The following is a 23,058-nucleotide window of genomic DNA, read 5'->3' as shown; positions in this document are numbered from 1 at the left end:
TGGTGTCGCTAGAACTGGTGCTTGACATAAAGCTTTCTTTAATTCCTCAAAAGCCTGTGTATGTTCCCGAGTCCAAGGGAGGGCAGTCGAAGTCGCTGCCTCCTGTGTTGTCAACTGAATGAGTGGTTTAGCTAGAAATGCATACTGAGGAATCCATTGTCTGCAGTACGAGGTGAGGCCTATAAAGGCCCGCACTTCCTTTTGTGTCTGGGGTTGTGGCATATTTACAATTAACTGGATGCGATCAGGAGTGAGCTGTCTCCCCACTTTGGACAGCAAGTGACCCAAGTACACAACTTGCTGAACACAGAATTGTAGCTTCGAAGGAGACACCTTGTGTCCCTTGTCGGCCAGAAAATGTAAAACCGTCAGTGATGCTTGTTCACATTCGGGCTCACTTCATGCGGTGATTAGCAGATCATCGACGTATTGCAGTAAGGCAGTGTTAACTGGCATTTGGATACAATCAAGTTGTCTTTTCAGTGCTTGGCTATAGATGCTGGGGCTTTCTGTGAATCCTTGAGGTGCGCGTGAAAATTTGAAACTTCGTCCATTTAAACTGAATCCGAAGAGATATTGGCTCTCTGGATCAATGGGCACACTGAAGAAGGCGTTCTTGAGGTCAATTACAGTAAAGAACGTCGCTTCTGAATCAATAGCAGTCAATAAGGATGAGATGTCGGGAACCACAGGGTACTGTGGAACAATGCATTTATTCAGTTCTCGTAAATCAATCACCAGCCGATATACTGGCGGTGCATTGGGATCAGTACGTTTAAGAATCGGAATGATAGGGGAATTACAGATATTGGAGTCGGTCTCTACGACCACTCCTTGGGCAATGAGCTCTTCAATGATTTCCAGTAAAGCCACTACAGCATCGGGTGGTAACTTGTATTGTCTGATTCGGGGTAAAACAACACCTGGCTTGAGTGTAACACGATATGGTGTAATGTGCATGCAGCCTACATCGGTTGGGCCTTGTGCCCACAGGTGTTCTGGTACATTTTTCAATCTGACATCAAACTCTCGTAATACATAGTGACCCTTGAAGTCTCGCAGGAAAAGTCTAACTCCTTCCGGAGAGCAACATATCACGGCTCCTAGAGCCTTCAGTGTTTTGATACCTAACAAGTTTTCTGGACATGATTTCGTGAGTAACAAGTCTGTAACACGTGATAGGGGACCTACCGCTAAGGGGACAGGTTCTGACACTTCATTTACAATAGGCTGTCCTGAAAAACCAAGGGAAACATTCTGTGAGCCTGAGAGGGGTGCCCCTGGGACTTCATCATGGCTGATTGTTGTGCGGCTTGCCCCTGTGTCAATTAAAAACTTTCTGTCTTTTCCCAATACTTGACTGTGTACATAAGGACCCTCTTGATCTACAGGAATCTCAATAAGAGGCAAGCCAACCTCCCTCTCTAGGCTGTTTCATGTGTATCGCTGATAATCGGGGTAATCTGATTGGGCATACTGGCACATCTGCCGTGAAACTTGCTGTGTCGCGGCAATGGGCTGTGGCTGTGATGCCGCTGCGGCCTGTCCTGTATGTGATGAAGCATGCATCGGCTGTGAATTCTGCGAAGTCTGTTGTTGGCCCTGGTCTTGTCTAGGCGGATGCGGTCTTTCTTTAGTTTTACCTGTTGCTATATTGTGTTTCAGGACTGGACATTCATGTACGTAGTGACCTGGCTGCTTGCAATAGTTGCATGTCCCTTTAACGGGAGCTGCTGAATTATTTGTCTGTGTCCCACTCTTTTTCTGACCGTCAGCCGGGGCTGTCTGGGCAACTAGTATTTTCATTTTCGTGTCTTTCATACGTCTTTGTTCATGTTCCTGTTCTTCTCTGATTCTGTTCTGATGATACTGTAACATCTGTAACATCTGGGATGGTGTATTTGCTTGCCATGTGCTTTCGACTTTATATACTCGATTCTTGACTTGCGTTAGGGAATTCTCTACTAATTTACTTACAAAAAGGTGTGGGTATGACTCGCTACTTGGTTTCAGGCCACTATTAATAATAAAACATCTCTCGAATCTTGAATAGAAGTCACTAGTATCTTCATCGTGTTTCTGTTTACAGGCTGAGATTGCATCCCAGTCTTCCTTTTTAGTTGTCAATAATCTTGGCAAGACCTGTACTATCAAACCTGGTAGTGCTTTAGCTTTTTCCCCAAGGCCTAGCCCTGGAGTACGAATCCTTTCCTCGTCTTCTATTTCAGTCCATATAATCTTTTTCTCTCCCACCTCCCATTCTCTTTCCTTGAGCTTCTCGTAGATGCCGGTAGGCAACAGAACCTTTAACAATTTCATAATATCAGTATAGGTGTAATCTCCCATGAGTAACATATCCTTAAGTTCTCTGTGAAAACCTGCGGGGTCTTTATCATGACAGGGTACTAGTTTCTTCATCTCCAATAATTCTAACTTGGTCAGAGGTGTGTATACATACACACGTTTCAGGGCATTATCGGGACCCATAACTGGATGTACTTCTCGTAATGGGTTCTGCCTTTCAAAACGCTCCATATGAAACATTTTTCTTTCTGGGGGCGGAGCGGAAACATATTGTGGGCCTAAGAAAGTGTTATATCTGTGTCGTTGTTCTAGAATTATTTGAATTAACTTGGTACTTAGGCCTCTCCATCTATTCATAACTAGTGCTTCTAACGTATCAGGTAAGGGACCTGGATCAGAATGTTGATTTCTGTATAACGTGAGGAGGTGCTGAATCATGTATATACCTGCTAATTTCTGCTCGTCTGGGAAAAGGTTCAGAAATGTATGTGCTACTGTGTCATCATTGTATATATTAGGATTGTCAGCCCATAGTACTGCTGACCGGGCTAGTTCTTGTTCATCCATAGAATTGAGTACATGGTACCCCATTCGTTCTCGAAGCATTTTATCAGTGTCTTGAAACAGATATTCAGGAGAATTCGGTTTTGATATGCCAGAGAGAAAAACTCTCTTGCTTTCTGGGCGAATGCCTTTCCTAAGGTAAGTTCCTTTACCTACATACGCTATCATATCTGTAGTCGCTTCTTGTTCTTCAGGTCCTTCCTCCTCCTCGGAGGAGCCATTTTCTTTTTCTTTTTCGTGTATTTCTATTACTGCTTTTCTTATTTTCTTGTACATGCTAGCTATGCAATTCTGTTTATCATGCTTTCCTTCGGCTATATTTTGACCCCACCTGTTTAGTCCTTCCATCTCTTCCTGGTCTACCCCAGGCCTGTCTCGGTCTCTTATTAAGCAATTTATAAAAAAAACGTAATACATATGCTTGAGTGTCAACTTTCTGGTGTGCCAGGGCCTCCTTAATACTTTCAGGATTTTCCCCAGTCTGGACAAAATGATATATTCTATCTAGGTGATCAGTCATCCCCGGGAATAACACTAGGTAATCTGTGGCTTGTCGCAAACGTAGTGATGCTATCAACATTCTGTCGTCTTTACCAGGTACTGGATCATATCTGCAAACTGGAAGGGGCTCTTTGAGTATATCGAGACGGGGTGATTGGGGTGTATATGGCTTCAGCATGTCCCTGACGTGTAATCTGTGTGTCGCTGGTGGGGTCTGAAAACCCCCTGTTGCACCTCCTGGGGCGGAGGCTTGGGCATCATCTCTCTGTGGAGTCTGTATGTGTACCTGAACTTGTCTTTTAATAGGATCAGGCAACGACGGATTTGGTATCTTAACCTTAGGTGGGGGGAGTGGTGGGGGTGGAGGGACAGGCTGTCGAACGGGGGAACTCTGTTGCGGTAATAGCGGGATATGGTCTGGAGGCGGGTTGCCACCTCCATCACCGTCAGTAGGCGGTACACGGGCAGGTGGGTTGGTGTAAGCGGGCGCTACGTCATCTAGATATGAAGCCAGGAATATGTCTTTAGTAGTCCTGTGGTTTACTTTAGTTGGAACCAATGGTGGCGGCAGATTTTTCGGTATTTCTGAATTGGCTTCAGGCGAACCCTCGGCCACTAAGTACATACCATTTACAAGATTGTTTCGTGCGCGGTCTACTTGTTCGGCTTTTACTCGGATCCCTTTATTAACTAGTTCGTTTTCTCGGACTCTATCCGGCGCCTCTCTAAGTCTGTCTTCTCTTCGGAGTTCTTTTTCAGCTCGTTTATGTGATTCTTTACGCCATAATTCTATGGCATCTTTCTGTGATTGTCTGGCTTTCTTTCTCCATAGTGCTTCTTCTACTTTCAGGATGCACTCGGCATCCCATGTTCCTATAGCGGGCCATCTGTGTCTTTCTTCTAGGTGCTTAGTATAATCGGCCCATAAATCTAGATACAGGATGGCGTCTATGCCATGCTTGTGGTACATGTAATTCCCAGGCGTGTCCCTAGGGGGGATAGGAGTTTCTTCCTCTAGCATCCCTTTCCTAGTTCCTATCTGCTTTAACTTATTGAAAAACGGCATCTTGTCTACTTAATACTGGATACTCAATCCTTGCTACTGAACTCTGAACACAATTAGTTACACAAAAACACAATAATGCACAATAAACAATCACTCATACCACGACATTAATTACATGAGAGAACATTTTGAACATATATCTCTACCCTCGGACCCAGATGTACTGCTAAACAGCACAGATACACTGTCGAAGACAGTGCAAGAATTTGAATAACGGATACACTGCTAAACAGTACAGATACACTGTCTAAAACAGTGCAGACCGCGTTTGTGTACCCAAACCCGTCTTTACCGAATACATAATAATGCACCCGTCTAGATACGTCCCAGCAATGGTACTCACCGGGAAGCACGGAAACAGAAGGCCTCGGAAAACTCGACTAGACTGGACCGGACTCGACTCGACTCGACACGTGGATACTTTGGAAACTGGTGGGCCTCTTGACACCTCGGACCTTGCTTCTTTCGGCTAGGCTCTGGTCGGGATCCTCCGCACTCCTCACCGCCTCGTCTGGGTGCTGATCGCAGTCCCCGTCACCTCCGTGGGCCAGAGGGAGATACAGGAAATCCTGCGGGTACGCGTAGTTCCGTCTTGACTGATGGCAGGGGGCAAAGCTTGCAACGCACCAACCGGCGCGTGAGGTGGGGGAGGGGTCCCTATTCGGGCGCCAGAATAATGTGGTAAATATTTGATTTACCGTCTTAATTTCTATGCAGGTAAGTACTAAAACAAAAATAACTCACTCGGAAAGAAAGAGGCAGAGTCCGTGGTGTTAGAGTTCTTAGGGGTTTTATTCCTTAAAAAGGAATGGTCATGGTACCAGATCGGACCAGATCGGATATCGGGTTCCTGCCACCACTGGGGTGCAGGAAGGGATAGAGCAATATTTTATTGACAATACATAGCTTATATACTTAAATCATATTATAGAAACCAATACAGTAGGCGTAACAGCTAAGAGAAACAAGATAAGAGCACACACGTGGTAGTGATACGTACTTATAAGGCGTGAACTAGGCGTGAACATAGAGGTGTGTGCTAGAAACGTCACATGTAAGTGTCATAAGTGGGTGGCAACAAAAGCAGAATCTTGCAATGTCAGCAGAAATCTGAGGCCTGGATGCGCGTGTAGCTGCATGACGTGTGATTGACGTGAAGCTGGAGGGTGCAGGGGACTTGACATTTACACCAGCGGAAAGAGACAGAAGTCTGGCATGTCAGATCAACTCGTACCACTATCATATCTGATATCTGATGTTTAGGAACTATATTATCTGGACGGAAAAGGGTCTCTGGGGCAGAAGCTATTCTATACTGACTGCGAGTGCGTGTATAAGCGTCTAAGTGTCTGCATGAGATGCGAGGGGGCATGGGCTTACCATGGTAACAGAGGCTATGAATTACTAGCACGGAGACAGTGAGGCCGGGCCCTTTGCTCTGCAGCTGGGGGGATGTTTACTTAAACTAGTAGGTAGGAATGTATTTTCGAGGAGCGGAACAGATAATGCGAAGGTTGAATTTGGTCTTGGCAGGCAGCAGGCTGAGCTAAGCGCCGTGGGCCGCGCAGGGAGTAAGGCAGAGGTCACGGGTACAGAGGCAGCCCAGGCTGAGGCGTTCGGAGTCAGAAGACAGAAAAAGGCTCGATGGCAGAATTCGGGGCCTACTTCGCCAGAGCTGAAAAACGTGTAAAGTACACCACAAAAAGACGTTGGCATAGCATATTTAGGAACTGAATATTCAACCCGTTCATGGCGGGTCTGAAAGAGGACATGTTAACGTTGGACGCAAATGTATTTGCGTCTTCATAGCTGGCACAGGAGGGAAGTTACATGCACTTTAAACTCGTACATGGAGACGGTGGGGTACACGTTAGGGAACATTTCTTGACCATAAAATTTATATTTCCTCAGCGTTTCGATCGGGATTAGTTCGGATCATTATCAGGACTGGTTGTCTGAATGAAGGAGTGCTGGTAGGATCCTGGTTGAGTAGAATCCTTGAAGCCAACAATTGGAGGGGATCTCAGGGCGACTTTGGGAGCCCTAGAATAAGTCGATTCTGGGCTGCAGGAAGGAGCTTGCTGGTTGCCTCAGCGCTCTCGCCGGCCGTAGGGGTTAGCCGTGCTCCGCGTGCACTGAGTTAATCAGCGTGTTGCGGCGTTCACGAGTCAAGGGCAGTTGTATGTCGCCACCTGCACTTTTTGTACACGTTTTTTTTGCACCAAGTTCCATGTGGTTGTCATCATTACAATGTCTTTAACTGTATATGTCCGACCTTGGAACTAATGTAACCATATAAGGATGAATAACTATCTTTTGACTAAAAAACAAGTAATCTCCTTCTTGTCCACCCAAGTAATGCTATGTGCATGCTATTTATAATTGTCTATCGACTCCCACCTTCAGGACACTGTGTTCTAGTTGCATCTTATCTACCCAGTCCTGACTTGGTCTATGGGTTATACTCCTGTTAATCTTACATGATATGCTTTATATTCAGCAGTGTTAGTTTAAATGGCAGTGTTCCAGTGCTTTAAACCCAGTGAATCAATCAGCACATAGCCAAAGCCAGGTGTAAAGAAGTTAGCAGTCCAGTAGCTGGGTGGGCGGAGTTAGGTGGGCAGAGGGGAAGAGGTGGGGACAGGACAGGAAGGGACTGGTTAGAGTAGGGACAGGGTAGGAGTAAGAAGTGTGTAATAAAGCTCCCATTAAGATAACTACAAGTGTATGTAATTATTGTAGCAGGACGCTACAACTGGCGACGAGGGTGGGATAGGCATGACCATAGCCTGCAGAACCCAATCGGAGTGCCCTGTCCCCTGCAGCATCGAGTAAAGCATCTGCTGCCTGGTAGTGCTGCCACCTGAGAAGAGAGGTCAGCAGCCGGTGACCCTGCTCCCCCCCCAGTGACTGTGGATCGAGCGCTGAAACGCGCCGGAAAGGAAAGCTGTTCGCTCTGGAAGCGCGCGTCACGCTGGATGCGTGCAACTTGGCATCCCAAAAGAACAGGAGTCGGAAGCCCACTCCGACCCTGTCCAGCACCTCGGATTGAGCCCAGGATCTCCCGACATCGTGGACGCTGTCCCCGAGAGCCCAGTGACAAGCGCTGCTGAGTGCGCTGGAAACGGACCCCGGGTGCCGTCGGAGGTCGGAAAAACCTCGCGCCCAATGCGTGAGGTTTGGCATGCCAGCGGAGAAGAAGAGCGGGAACGTAGAAAGTAAGGCGGGAGCCCACCCCAACCTCACCTGGTAGCTGTGGTGGTCGAAGAAAAGTGAGCCTTGATGTGTGCTGCCCCCGAGGACGCCGGCCGGTGAGTCCAGAGTGAGCTAGCAGTGCACGAATCAGGAGAAAGCCTCGTGTGTGACTGCAGTGACGGCGGCCATCTTTAAGTCAGGCGCTCGTCAGGACAGACCCCTTGACTATCACAGAGCGGCCATCTTGGAGTCAGGCAACAGCAAGAAATCATCAAGCATTGGCAAAAGCGAACAAGCATTGGCAGGAACAAAGAAACAAACATTGGTAAAGGCAAAATCAACAAGCAGTGGTACATGCAAAGACAAGTACTGGCGAAGAATGAACAGGCATTGGTGCATGTAAAGAAACAAGCATTGATCCATGCAAAGAGCATAAAAGCATTGATACAGGCGAAGACCAAAACAAGCATTGATAGTGGAAATAAACAAGCACTGAAGACCCGCCGTCAAGATGTCTAACTCTCCCGCGCGAACGGAAGTCAAAGGAGGAACGCATCTACGAGCACCAGAGCCAATCACAGTAACAACCGGAAGCAGCATGGGCCAGAAGTGGCAAGAATGGCTAGAGGACTTCGAGGACTATATTGAAGGGTCCAAAATAGAGCCGGACAAAGAAAAAATAATAGCCCTCCGCAACCTAGGGGGGCGTGAGATAAGTAAAATTGTGCGAGAAATCCCAACTACAGAAGCCAACACCTATGCCAAGGTAAAAGATGTGCTAAATAAACGTTTTCTGCACAAGAGAAACGTCGACTACGAACGGCACAAGTTCCACCAGCAGCGCCAAGGAAAAGAAGAACCATTGAGCTCGTTCATACATCGACTGCGACGACAATCACAGTACTGTGATTTTACAAACTTCTCGCCTGATGCAGCCATCAAATCCCAGATAATTACGGGTTGTCACTCTGAATCTCTAAGACGACGACTGCTAAGAAAACCGCAAGAACTAGAAGAAATTGAAGAAAACTCCCGGTTGTACGACAAAGCTGAAGAAGACGCGGCAGACATCGAAGCCGGGCCTAGCCCCAGTCGCGAACACGCCAACCGCATCTCAGAGCGAAGTCATGGAAGACAGACACGGCGCGACAGCGGAAGAAGAAACCCGCGAGACAGATCACGCCGCTCCAGATTCTCGCCCAGACGACGTCCGGACTACCGGAGGAAGGAACCTGAAAGGAGGGATCGACGCCCCGAACGCTCGAGGCGGTGCTTCAGGTGCGGATACGACTACCCTCACATCGACTCCTGCCCTGCCATGGGCCAACGATGCAGAAAATGTGGACGGTCCAACCACTTTGAAGCCATGTGTGGGGACTACCACAGAGAAAGACGCAGCGATAATGACAGACGAGATGGCCCGCAGAGGTCCTCGAGGTCGGAGTCCAAACGTCACCAGATCAGAGCGGTTCAAGGAGAGCCCCCTAGATCTCCCGCGTCATCCCATTCCAGCCAAGACTCTCGACGCTCCAGATGGGACCGTCGCTCGCCATCGAGGGACTCAAGGTCATCCTCGTCAAAGCGGTCTTCATACACCATTGAATACGTCAGGAGTCGCTCCCACTGTCCCTGCAGACAGCTGGTCTCTTCGCGCTGCTTTGCCTCCTTTGCCTTAATTATTGACTTGACTCATCCTCGCCTGCTGCATAGCTAAGTAGCGCTTTGTTTGTTCAGCGCTGTTAATCTGATCAAAGTGTACTTCGCATTGGCGCTCTGTGGCTTCTGAAATTGTGCTAGCGCTTTGCTTGTTCAGCGCTGTCTATCTGCTTGCTTTGTGCCTCATTTGCGCTCTGTAACTTTTGAACTGCTTCCCCTACGCTCCCAGCGCTTTTACCTATAGCGCTACGCTGTGCCTCCCCCCTCCGCCTCCATTTTGTTTGTTGTCCTCGTGCAACCGCCCCGCCTCCCAGCTGATACGCCCTCCCACTGTCCTCAAATAGCTCCCTGCCCCTGGAAGCGCCGTGACTCACTCCTTCCCCACGAACTGAGGAGTCGCTCCCACTGTCCCTGCAGACAGCTGGTCTCTTCGCGCTGCTTTGCCTCCTTTGCCTTAATTATTGACTTGACTCATCCTCGCCTGCTGCATAGCTAAGTAGCGCTTTGTTTGTTCAGCGCTGTTAATCTGATCAAAGTGTACTTCGCATTGGCGCTCTGTGGCTTCTGAAATTGTGCTAGCGCTTTGCTTGTTCAGCGCTGTCTATCTGCTTGCTTTGTGCCTCATTTGCGCTCTGTAACTTTTGAACTGCTTCCCCTACGCTCCCAGCGCTTTTACCTATAGCGCTACGCTGTGCCTCCCCCCTCCGCCTCCATTTTGTTTGTTGTCCTCGTGCAACCGCCCCGCCTCCCAGCTGATACGCCCTCCCACTGTCCTCAAATAGCTCCCTGCCCCTGGAAGCGCCGTGACTCACTCCTTCCCCACGAACTGAGGAGTCGCTCCCACTGTCCCTGCAGACAGCTGGTCTCTTCGCGCTGCTTTGCCTCCTTTGCCTTAATTATTGACTTGACTCATCCTCGCCTGCTGCATAGCTAAGTAGCGCTTTGTTTGTTCAGCGCTGTTAATCTGATCAAAGTGTACTTCGCATTGGCGCTCTGTGGCTTCTGAAATTGTGCTAGCGCTTTGCTTGTTCAGCGCTGTCTATCTGCTTGCTTTGTGCCTCATTTGCGCTCTGTAACTTTTGAACTGCTTCCCCTACGCTCCCAGCGCTTTTACCTATAGCGCTACGCTGTGCCTCCCCCCTCCGCCTCCATTTTGTTTGTTGTCCTCGTGCAACCGCCCCGCCTCCCAGCTGATACGCCCTCCCACTGTCCTCAAATAGCTCCCTGCCCCTGGAAGCGCCGTGACTCACTCCTTCCCCACGAACTGAGGAGTCGCTCCCACTGTCCCTGCAGACAGCTGGTCTCTTCGCGCTGCTTTGCCTCCTTTGCCTTAATTATTGACTTGACTCATCCTCGCCTGCTGCATAGCTAAGTAGCGCTTTGTTTGTTCAGCGCTGTTAATCTGATCAAAGTGTACTTCGCATTGGCGCTCTGTGGCTTCTGAAATTGTGCTAGCGCTTTGCTTGTTCAGCGCTGTCTATCTGCTTGCTTTGTGCCTCATTTGCGCTCTGTAACTTTTGAACTGCTTCCCCTACGCTCCCAGCGCTTTTACCTATAGCGCTACGCTGTGCCTCCCCCCTCCGCCTCCATTTTGTTTGTTGTCCTCGTGCAACCGCCCCGCCTCCCAGCTGATACGCCCTCCCACTGTCCTCAAATAGCTCCCTGCCCCTGGAAGCGCCGTGACTCACTCCTTCCCCACGAACTGAGGAGTCGCTCCCACTGTCCCTGCAGACAGCTGGTCTCTTCGCGCTGCTTTGCCTCCTTTGCCTTAATTATTGACTTGACTCATCCTCGCCTGCTGCATAGCTAAGTAGCGCTTTGTTTGTTCAGCGCTGTTAATCTGATCAAAGTGTACTTCGCATTGGCGCTCTGTGGCTTCTGAAATTGTGCTAGCGCTTTGCTTGTTCAGCGCTGTCTATCTGCTTGCTTTGTGCCTCATTTGCGCTCTGTAACTTTTGAACTGCTTCCCCTACGCTCCCAGCGCTTTTACCTATAGCGCTACGCTGTGCCTCCCCCCTCCGCCTCCATTTTGTTTGTTGTCCTCGTGCAACCGCCCCGCCTCCCAGCTGATACGCCCTCGCCCCTCCCCCTCCACTATCCATATATGACAGTTGCTCCCGCGCGCAGCGTTCACGCGCAGCGACCGCGCCCAATCCGCGCCGAAGGTGCGCCAAAGGTAAGCCCGTCTACGCCCGTCCGCGCCTGGACCGCGCCCAGCGCCAGTCCCCCTGCCCCTCACGCTGCCCAGCCCTCCCGCATTACCTACGATGCTGCCACCCTCCTAGCTCTTAACCCCGGTCGCGCCCCCAACTGCGTCCAAGCCGCTCCCGGACGCACCCATGGCCCGTTCTCCTGCCTCTCCTGCAGATTCATCGGCACCGATAACATCTCCGCTGCGACCACAACACAGACTCCCGACCCCAACCACCTAGAATGCATCCATCTCAACACCCGCTCGGTCCACAGGCACGCCATTGACCTTTGGAACCTACTAGACACCATCTCCCCTGACGTCGCCTTCCTAACGGAAACATGGATGAACGCTTCCTCCGCCCCTGACATCGCCATTGCCATCCCTGAAGACTATAAGATCACGCGCAAGGACCGCACCGACCATACAGGAGGTGGAATCGCTATCGTCCATAAGAAATCAATCCGCATCTCGACCAGCTCTGACGCCAACCGCGCTGACTCCGAACACCTCCACTTCCAAATACACATCGACCCCAAGACCACACTCAGAGGCACCCTCCTCTACAGACCACCAGGACCCCGTGCAAAATTCAGTGAAGACATCACGGACTTCATCACCCCACACGCGCTCCCCTCCAAAGACTACATCCTTCTGGGAGACCTCAACTTCCACCTTGAAAAGAGCAAAGACCGCAACACCGCCACCCTCTTGGACAACCTAGCCAACCTCGGACTCAAACAATTGGTCACTTCCCCCACCCACATCGCAGGTCACACACTCAACCCCATCTTCACCTCCAGCAACCATGTCTCCTTCAGCCACACTACGGATCTCCTCTGGACTGACCACAGCTGCGTTCACTTCACCTACAACAAACCGAAACCCATCGTCCACCTCCAACCAACTCTACAAAGAAACTGGAACAAAATCACCACGGAGCAGATCTCCACATCGCTCCTTCAAACCTCCCCAGCCCTCTCTTCTAACGCCAACGAAGCCGCATCTAACCTCACCCTCTGGCTATCCAACACCGCCGACACCTTAGCACCAATGAAAAAACGTCAACACAAACTTGGCATCAAGAAGGCCTCATGGTTCAACGATGACCTCAAGAAGTCCAAGAAACTGTGCCGCTCCCTTGAAAAGGCCTGGAAAAAAGACCCATCCACCAGCAACAAGGACGCCTTCAAAAGCGCCATCCGTACTCACCACCAACTGATCCGAAAAGCCAAGAAAACAGCATTCAAAGATCGACTTGACAACAACGCCCACAACAGCAAGGAACTTTTCAATATCGTCAAGGAATTTTCCAACCCCTCGGCCAATTCCAACGACATCTCCCCCTCTCAAACCCTCTGCGATTCCCTAGCCTCTTTCTTCCACAACAAGATTGCTGACATCCACAACAGCTTTGACAACCAACCCGGAAGCCAACCCACCCTACCATCAGCTGACCATCTTCCCACCGTTAACACCCTTAACGCCTGGAATCCTATCTCCACTGAGGACACCATCCGCCTGATGAATTCCATCCACTCTGGATCCCCCACAGACCCATGCCCTCACCACATCTTCAACAAAGCAGACTCCGTCATAGCTCCTCACCTCCGAGACGTCATCCATTGCTCCTTCAACTCCGCTACCTTCCCAGAAGATTGGAAACATGCTGAACTCACCGCCCTTCTGAAAAAACCAACAGCAGACCCCACCGAACTCAAAAACTACCGCCCCATCTCGCTTCTTCCATTCCCGGCCAAAGTCATCGAGAAAGCTGTCAACAACCAGCTCGCCGCCTTCCTCGAAGCCAACAACTCACTCGACCCCTCACAATCTGGCTTCCGAGCCAAACACAGTACTGAGACCGCCCTCATCGCAGCAACAGACGACATCCGAACTCTACTGGACAATGGAGACACAGTCGCCCTCATCCTCCTCGACCTTTCTGCAGCCTTCGACACAGTCTGCCACAGCACCCTTTTAAATCGCCTCAGAAACATCGGACTCCAAGGAAAGGCACTGGAATGGATCACCTCGTTCCTCACCGGAAGAACCCAAAGAGTCCGCCTCCCACCATTCAAGTCCGAGGCCTCTGAAATCATCTGCGGCGTACCACAAGGATCCTCACTCAGTCCCACCCTCTTCAACGTATACATGAGCCCCCTCGCGGCCATCGCCCGCCAACACAACCTCAACATCATCTCTTACGCGGACGACACTCAACTGATCCTATCTCTCACCAAGGACCCCAGCACCGCCAAAACTAACCTTCACGAAGGAATGAAAGAAGTCGCCGTATGGATGAAACAAAGCCGACTGAAATTGAACTCAGACAAAACAGAAGTCCTCATCTTAGGTAAATCCCCCTCTGCATGGGACAACTCCTGGTGGCCGGAAGCCCTCGGAAATGCACCCATCCCGACAGACCACGCACGGAACCTTGGCGTCATCCTGGACTCCTCACTATCAATGAACAGACAAGTCAGCGCCGTATCCTCCTCCTGCTTTAACATTCTTCGCATGCTCAGAAAAACATTTCGCTGGATCCCCACCGAAACAAGGAAAACAGTCACCCATGCTCTGGTCACGAGCCGACTGGACTACGGAAACACCCTCTACGCAGGTACCACCGCTAAACTCCAGAAGAAACTACAACGAATCCAAAACGCCTCAGCCAGGCTCATATTAGATATCCCACGCAACGAACACATCTCTGGTCACCTTAAAGATCTCCACTGGCTACCCGTCAATAAGAGGATTACTTTCCGACTGCTCACCCACGCACACAAATCACTCTACGACATCGGACCAGATTGCCTCAACTCTCGACTGTCCTTCTACTCCCCCTCCCGCCAACTTCGCTCTTCCAGCCAAGCCTTCGCCACTGTACCTCGCATCAACAAGACCACCATGGGAGGCAGATCCTTCTCTTACCTGGCTGCCAAAACATGGAACTCACTCCCCGCCTACCTTCGCCTCACCCAGAATCACCTAGCGTTCAGAAAACAGCTTAAAACATGGATATTTGACAAATAATCCTCCTCCCCTTCCTAAGCGCCTTGAAACCCTCTGGGTATGTAGTGCGCTATATAAATTTTATGACTTGACTTGACTTGACTTGACAATGATCAACTCAAACGATACCCACGTCTCAACATCAAAGTGGGTAACCACGCTGCCAAATTCGTGATGGACAGTGGAGCGTCGCTCAACTACATCTCGGTTGCAGAACATGAACGCATGGACCCAAAACCTCGCTTGCGTTTCGCGCCTGTCCGTGTATACACCTGGATGTCGAGGAAACTGCTCCCATGTCTAGGCAAATTTGACACCACCCTAACGCACGGCGACATCTCCATCCCCGCAGTCATCCACGTCATCAAAGGGCCTGATGCCGATTGTCTTCTGAGCCTTCCCACAGCCGAACGTCTTCGGCTGGTGCACGTCCTCTTTAACGTGAATGACAGCTCGGACTGTGCTGGGAAATTTCCATCACTATTCCAGGGTATGGGAAAATTGAAGGGCCGACAAATCCATCTGCACATCAATGAGCAAATCAAACCAGTGGCCCAGCATCCGCGACGGGTGCCCTTTCACTTACAATCGGCGGTTGAAGATGAACTGCAGGAACTCTTGGACGCTGACATCATTGAGCGCACCAAGGGCCCCACTCCCTGGGTCTCCCCGGTGGTCATCGTCCCCAAGAAGGGGACCCCCAACAAGGTCCGTCTCTGTGTGGACATGCGCCTGCCGAACACGGCCATTGAAAGGGAGAGACACCCCGGCCCACACTTGAGCGACATGATCACAGCGCTCAATGGGGCAAAAGTCTTTTCTAAACTGGACTTGAACAAGGGCTACCATCAGCTCGAACTGGATGACAGCTCCCGCTCCATCTCGACATTCGCCACGCACCTTGGTTTATTCCGGTACAAACCGCTCAGTTTTGGCGTCTCGTCGGCTGCCGAAATCTTCCAGGAGGCCATACGACTTGTCATCCAACACATACCTAACGCCCTCAATTACAGCCATGATATTTTAGTCTACGGATCCGACACGCGAGAGCACGACATCGCCCTTGATCGCGTCTGCCACACCCTGATGGAAGCCAACTTGACCCTCAACAGGGGAAAATGTGAATTTCATCAATCCACCCTGAAATTCTTCGGTCACATCTTCTCGGCGAGTGGCATGAAACCGGACCCTGACAAGATCGCCACACTCAACAACACCAAGAGTCCGGCTGACGTCAACGACCTACGCTCCTTCCTCGGGATGGCGAGCTACTGCGCCCGCTACATTCGTGATTACGCCACTGTAAGTCACCCACTGAGACTCCTCACGAAAGCTGGCCAGCCATTTGTATGGACCCCGGAATGTGAACGTGCTTTCAAAGACATCAAATACGCCGTGGAATCGGCCGATTGCCTCTCCTATTTCAACCCCAAGAGGAAGACTGAAATCACTGTGGACGCAAGCCCCGTGGGCTTGGGAGCCATCCTGGCACAATACGACAACGAGTCAGATCAGAGGCGGATCATCGCCTACGCCAGTCGGAGCCTAACCGACCCCGAAAGAAGGTATTCTCAGCCAGAGAAGGAGAGCCTGGCCGTTGTGTGGGCGTGTGAGCACTTCCACATCTTTATATACGGCAAACATTTCACACTCATAACCGATCACCAGGCGCTTGTCACGATCTACGGAAACCCCAAATGCAAGATGCCCCCCAGGATCGAAAGATGGGGCTTACGGCTACAAGAATACACTTTCACAATTGTCCACAAACCGGGGAAGGCGGAGAATCCAGCCGACTACTTGTCCCGCCACCCCAGAGAATCCTCAGAGACTGAGCCTTCCATCGCGGAGGAATACATCCACTTTGTGACTGGGCATGCTCGTCCACTGGCTATCCCCATGCACACCATTCAGGAAGCGACCAATCAAGACAACATCCTACAAATAGTACTGAAGCGCATACAATCCAACCGGTGGAGATACCACCCGCAGGAGGAAGAGGAAGATCCTGCCGTCAAGAAAGAACTTCAGGCCTTCCGACATATCTCTGATGAACTCTCTGTAACTACTGATGGCATCCTTCTGAGAGATCACAGACTAGTCATTCCTGCAACACTGAGGCAAGGAGTAATCGACCTCGCCCACGAAGGCCATCGAGGAGTCGTGTCCACCAAAAGAGCACTGAGAGAGCGTGTCTAGTTTCCGGCCCTCGACCAGATGGTTGAAGACACATTGAAGGATTGCCACCTCTGTCAACTGACCAGCCACAGCAGTCCACCCGCACCTTTACAAATGACCCCACTGCCTGACGGGGTGTGGCAGGAAGTTGCCATGGACTTTTATGGGCCCCTGCAATCAGGAAAGTACGTGGTCGTCATCATGGACGAATACTCTAGATTCCCCGTGGCTCAGTTCATATCATCCACCAGTGCCACCTGCACCCTCAAGGTACTTGAAGAAGCCTTCGCGACATGGGGCGTCCCCAAGGTCATCAAGACGGACAACGGACCCCCATTCAACAGTCGTGAGTTCAGTGAGTTTGCGAAGCAAATGGACTTTCAACACCGCAAAGTCACGCCACTCTGGCCACAAGCCAACGGCACCGTAGAGAGATTCATGTCCACCATTAAGAGAACTTTCCAGCAAGCCACTGCCGACAAGAAAGATCTGAAGTCAGCGTTGAATGAGGTCCTTAGCGCCTACCGAACCACTCCACACTCCACAACAGGGCAATGCCCCGCCACTCTCATGCTCGGGAGGACAGTGAGAAATCGGATCCCAACCTGGGACGGAGCACTGAGAATGCCCCTCTCGGACCAACAACATCAAGAGATGGCAGTGACAGATCGACTTCACAAAGACAAAATGAAGGAATATGCTGACCGCAAACGGAGAGCCCGGTCACCCTCTCTGAAGGAAGGCGACAGAGTCCTTGTCAAGCAGGAACAACGCCAAAAGACTGACTGCCGTTTCAAGGATGAGCCTCTAACAGTTGTCCAACAAAAGGGCACCATGGTGACTGCGGAATCAGAAACCCGACGAGTCACCCGCAATGCCTCTCACTTCAAGAAGTGTTCTCCTGCAGATCAGGAAAGTATTACGTCAACCCCCACGCCTGAGAGCCAGGACAATCCTGAGTCTGCCGCACCAAACACCGGACAATCTTCAGCAGAAGGACTACCGGAAGAGGGCACTGTGCCCACTCCGACGAGACCCAGACGTCATGTGCAGCCTCCCAAGAGACTGATCGTGGAGATGGACTAATCTCTATTTTCATTTGTTCACTTTAATAAGAAAGGGGGAGATGTAAAGAAGTTAGCAGTCCAGTAGCTGGGTGGGCGGAGTTAGGTGGGCAGAGGGGAAGAGGTGGGGACAGGACAGGAAGGGACTGGTTAGAGTAGGGACAGGGTAGGAGTAAGAAGTGTGTAATAAAGCTCCCATTAAGATAACTACAATTGTCTGTAATTATTGTAGCAGGACGCTACACCAGGCACCACATTTGCGCGGTTCCATAAAGAACAAGTTGATCAAACATTTAAATGCAAATCAAATAAAGTAAGGCAGATGGAGTGAAACCACAATTCCTTGTAAACAAGTAACCCGTTGCTCATTAGATGTAAACCTGAAATGTTTTTATTGGTAGTCTGCAAAGTTGTCAAACTGTACTCTTGTGTAATGATGCCAGATGGACTCTCACTGGCAGTGCGAGTCACGGCCCAAGAACAGAACGAGAAAAGCCAACACAGGCGCCCCCATGCACTCACCCATAGACACTACAGTAACAAGCCCGGGGTTGGTGCAAGGATGAGAACGGAAAGAGGGAAAGAGAAAAGGTGTTAAACAGGAGATGAATCCAAATTGATGACTAGTGTGGAAGATAGTTTTATAACCCATGAAGAAACATGGAAACTTGGGTTGGTAAAATACATTGGTACAGTAGGGATGTGGGTTACGCGGCAGTTATGCAGATTTGCATAAAAATTGCTTAGTGCCGGCTCGAATATCAGCTTTCCCAAGCGGGGGAAGAGGGGCTGTGTGGCAGACAAGCGCGGCCACGCTAATTAACAAGGAGGCTAGTCGGGCGAGTGGTGTGTGACAAGAGAGAAAAGCCAGATGGCACCTCTACGCGTAACTGTGCCCGTAACCGCAAGCTTTAGGCTACAAGTAACAGCATGTGGTGAGTTTTTTAAAGCCCACTTACTAAAAGTCGCGCCAGGGCAGAACATGCGCTGGCTCAGGCGAGACCTAAAAATGTTGTGATAAAGTAGCAACTGGTTTGCATGTCATATCTAATGTTAGTAGCCCATTGGAGCTGGTCTAGCCCTGCAAAAAAGAAATATAGGTCGAGTGGGAGGTTTTGAGAATCTGTATGGTTAGCTCACTTATAAACTTAATGTGCTCTCTCAAATGAATCTGAGGATACTAAATTTAATTTTGGTCTCCAATTCAAATTTCTTCACAGCTACAGAACGTTTGAAAATGTAAAATGTTGCTTCTTTATTTATATGCACATTATTAATCTGTTAATATTATTTAATTTTCTAAGCGGTTGTGCACCCTGTGAGTAGGTTTCGTGGTCCCCCAGGGGTCCTGAACCCCAGGATAAGAACAGCTGCTGTATTCGGTTGCACTCAAGCATGGGAAGTGCTCCAAGCCGCCCCAGCATATCCAGCAGTGAAAGGATTCTCTTTAAGTTGGCATGAAGCTAGTTCACTGCCTTAAAGCTTTTAAGTCCACACCTGGATGTTTCTTTGTCGTAAGGGAAGCCTTGAATTTATATTGGAATTAAAAGGCGAAAGGCACCAGAATGCAAATAAAAAATGTGGACTGGATGTGCAATGCACACAAGAATTGGGAGACTTGAGAACTCTCTTGCTGTGGAAATGTCCAGCAGTAATTGACTACAGACAGCTTTTATCTGCACCAAGACTCCTTCAATTGGAAGCCAGCATGCCAGAGTAGCTGCTAGTTGTTGCTTACATCAAGCAGTTTCAACAATCGCTCCTCCAGCCTCCTTCAGAGTGCCCTGGACGGCGTACAAAACCCATTCGATCTTTCCCCGATGCGACTTGATGGAACAGGAGCGGTGTGGTCCCTATACAGACTGTGGTGCTCCCTGCATGACTTGTCTCAATTAAAGAAGTCAAAGGTGACCATTCTAAAGCTCTGACCATTTGAGAAATTCAGATTGGAATTTGAGCTTCCCTGTTAATAGCTTTACATAACCACTGGAAAACTGGAACGGCCGAACCACACCCCCCAAAAAACCTGCCAATAGATTGTATTTTAGGCGGGTACTGTTAAAGCGGTCACATGCCTTTATCAGGCTATTGGGGAGGACATGCTTCAGCCCCTAGACACTCTGAAACCACGGTGGGAGAAAGATTTGGGGATCCCCATACCCGAAAAAGACTTGACAGATATACTGGATTGGGTACCAAAAGTATCCAGAAACGCTCAATTTAAATTGATTCATTACTACATCATTCATAGGGCTTACCTTACCAGGAGACATGAACAAATATTTCCATATGGTGGTGGCGGCATGTCAGAGATGTGGGGTGATAGGGGCTGAGCTTATGCACATGTAATATGACTGCCCCAACTGACCGGTTACTGGGATGAGGTCATTACGGTAGTAGCAATATCATCTCCAAAGAGGTTCCCTGTTTGATCGTCCACTGCATGCGCCACTGGTTCCCGCATATCTCCAAAACAAAAGTTACAAGCAGGTTCCAAGACCCAGGTTTCATCTTAGCTAAGTGGGAAAACATGAGACATTGGAGGGCCCCCGGGTGATCCCAAATTGCTATGAGGCGTAAGGAGCTTGAGCGATGGGCTGGATGCGAGGGGGAGGCCCTGCTCCACGAAGCTCAGAGGGGATTGCGCTTACTAGAAGTAGTATAAACCTGGGAGGAATTAGTGGACAGCCTGAAAGAGCCGGATTCGCAATCCCACACACCATCACCGGAAGGTTCGTCGGCACCGCCTCCCCCAGAACATTAGGTTTTTAGATGTTGACAGTAGATTATATCTTCCATCTATTCTCTACCCACCCGTTGCAGGCCAGTCGTTTGACGTCCCAATAACCAGAGAGCCATGGTTAAATGCACGGAGCAACTTTCAATACAATCTGTTAAAAAAAAATTGTCCCCATTTCAAATAACAGAAATGTAGTACTCATTTGGTCCTACAGACAGTAAAGCCTTAACCTTTAAAGATGTTATTTTAAGAACTGTGGGCATACAGAAGTTAGTTCAATCCGGTCAAAATCAATTAGTCAATAAAAGAGAATGCAAAGGTCAGTTAAAGTGCACAATCAATCGAGAGCTCAGTAAAGTTCAGATCATCAAAATAGAGAACATACAATGGAAAAGAAATCCAGCATAATTTCACCTTCTAAATTGAGTGGAAAGGGCTCTCTACCACATCAATAAATCACCCTCTTTTATAGGGTTCTAAACAAAGGATTTCATACATTTACTTATTTCACATTTTCTAAATCAATCAGAAATAAACAATAAGAAACATCACAACTAAATATATTTGACAGGTTTTACATAATTCTACTACACGGGGCTTCTCACAAGCAATCATCTACACGTGGAACAGTAAACGTTACATAATACGTGTTTTTTCCTGGGACTGGCAGGTTTAACCGTTAATTTGTATACTTTTATTCAAAACAGTCGGTGAAAGTCTGCCTTCTTCTCTATGGGACACATTTAATTTTTATTCTAGTGAGTCTTTGAAAATACAGTTTTATTCATGTGGTGGAGACCTACATCACAGTAAACATGGCGTCTAAGATCTAGTTTGTCTTGAGTTAGCTTGGGTATGAATTTGCATCACTGCAAATCATTCATTTCAGCAAAAGAGCGGTATCACCCTCTTTCCAGATTCATGGAGCACTCAACCCCTTCAGGCTTCCGCATCTCTGATTGCGTCGCTCCAGATGTATGCATTACTCACACTATTTCTGCTACTGCAGGGCTCCCTCCAAACTCCAGCAGCAAGACTGTCCAGTCCCCAACAGGCCACTGCAACAGCACTACCTCCTAATATTCCCTCAAGTGTAGACCCTATATACCCAATAGGACGTTGCCATGAAGCTACTGTTACCTTTACTACTCATCTAATCTTGTTATGATATGGGTACTGGTATATATTTGCCAGCGCTGGGACCCAGTACGGGTAGATCTACTCTTTCCACCCTCCAGGATCCTACTCACGCAGCTCTGACTTACTCCATGCTCCTATAAACGCAATCTTTCCATGCTTCTGTGACCAGGCCACCCTTCTTTTAGTTGACTTACCTCACAGTGCTTTAATAACGCAGTAAAACAATCAGCAGAAACGGGAGGCGCTGGAGAGCCCGCAGCAAGATGGCCGCACAATAGTGCTGCTCTGCCGAACCAGTATCCGGTAATTATCTGCGGAACCGGCATGCATCTTTAAGTTTTAAAACCAGCACAGTACAGAGGAAAATATGCGGAGCATGATGACACAGTCGAGAGATGCGCACACCGGATGATTTAGGAGATATCGATGGCGTGGAGTGCAGGACCTTGAACTGACTCGAGGCAAGATGGCGGCTGGAATCTAGGCCCAATCTGCACCGGAGGCAACAGGCGCTCTGCCCACTCACTGCCGTGGAGACCCCTGTGAGTGAACGGCAGGCTGGGGCTCGGCGATCTGACTGTGAGCCGCGGCGCGCCTGTGAAGAGCTCCACATAGTGCAAGTGAGTACACAGACAGCGGCGGCCTCCTAGGCCGCATCCCGCGGTCTCGTGGCCGTCCCTGGAGTCAGGCCGCGGTGGGGTGCTGGGACTGCCGGAGCGGCTTGATACATTGATAAAGTGAAACAATTGCAGGGGCGGCACTCCGGATCACGTGCAGCAAAGTCTAATCACTACAGCAATGCTTACAAGGTATGGCGGACTGCGGTTGTGAAAGGTCGCAATGAGCAGCGTGAGGAAACAAAGGGAAGATAATCTCCTATGTTCTTTTGAAAGTCTGGAGTGGAGCTGAGCTGGGGGCAGACTGGTGTGTTCTGCGTGCTTTGACCCACGCCTCCCCTTTCATGATCCTAGATAAGGCTGACATGGGCTGGTGACCTATACTATTGGTGGCGACTCACCTGCGGCTGGGAGCCATGTACCCACACTGCGGTGTGACCATACGGATAGCAGTCTCAGACAACTGTGGGGTGTTGGCACATGTGGGTAGTACGAGTGTGTGCGGCAGCGGGCTGAGGAGTGCAGATGAGCATTGCTGCGAAAAGCTGTGTGTTTTGTATGATACTCCTGCTGTTGGTTGGCTGACGTGGAGCCGAGACCATGGGCGAGTCCGACAAACAACAATCCAAATTGTCGTTTGAATCTCGACGGTCCTCGAGACCTACCGTGGCTCATTCAGACACTGAGCTGGAGACGTGGCAACCGTGCTCGTCCTCACAGGGGGCCACACTACTGGCGAGGCAGCAAAGTCTGCAGGCCATACATGGGAAGATAGACACTCTCACGATCAGAATGGACAGTATGGCCAACAAGTTAGACAAGCAAGG

The 23,058-nt window shown here is 49.6% G+C and overlaps 1 protein-coding gene across 1 annotated transcript in view; it reads left to right on the top strand.

Annotated features, from left to right (window-relative positions):
- The window catches only part of ANO10 (anoctamin 10), a 757,832-nt gene that overhangs the window by 8,465 nt on the left and 726,309 nt on the right, over nt 1-23,058 (top strand). The window lies entirely within an intron of this gene.

Source organism: Lissotriton vulgaris, unplaced genomic scaffold (assembly GCF_964263255.1).
Source record: "Lissotriton vulgaris unplaced genomic scaffold, aLisVul1.2 SCAFFOLD_310, whole genome shotgun sequence".
Classification (NCBI taxonomy): Eukaryota; Metazoa; Chordata; class Amphibia; order Caudata; family Salamandridae; genus Lissotriton; species Lissotriton vulgaris.
This window is presented reverse-complemented; position numbering and strand designations above follow the sequence as displayed.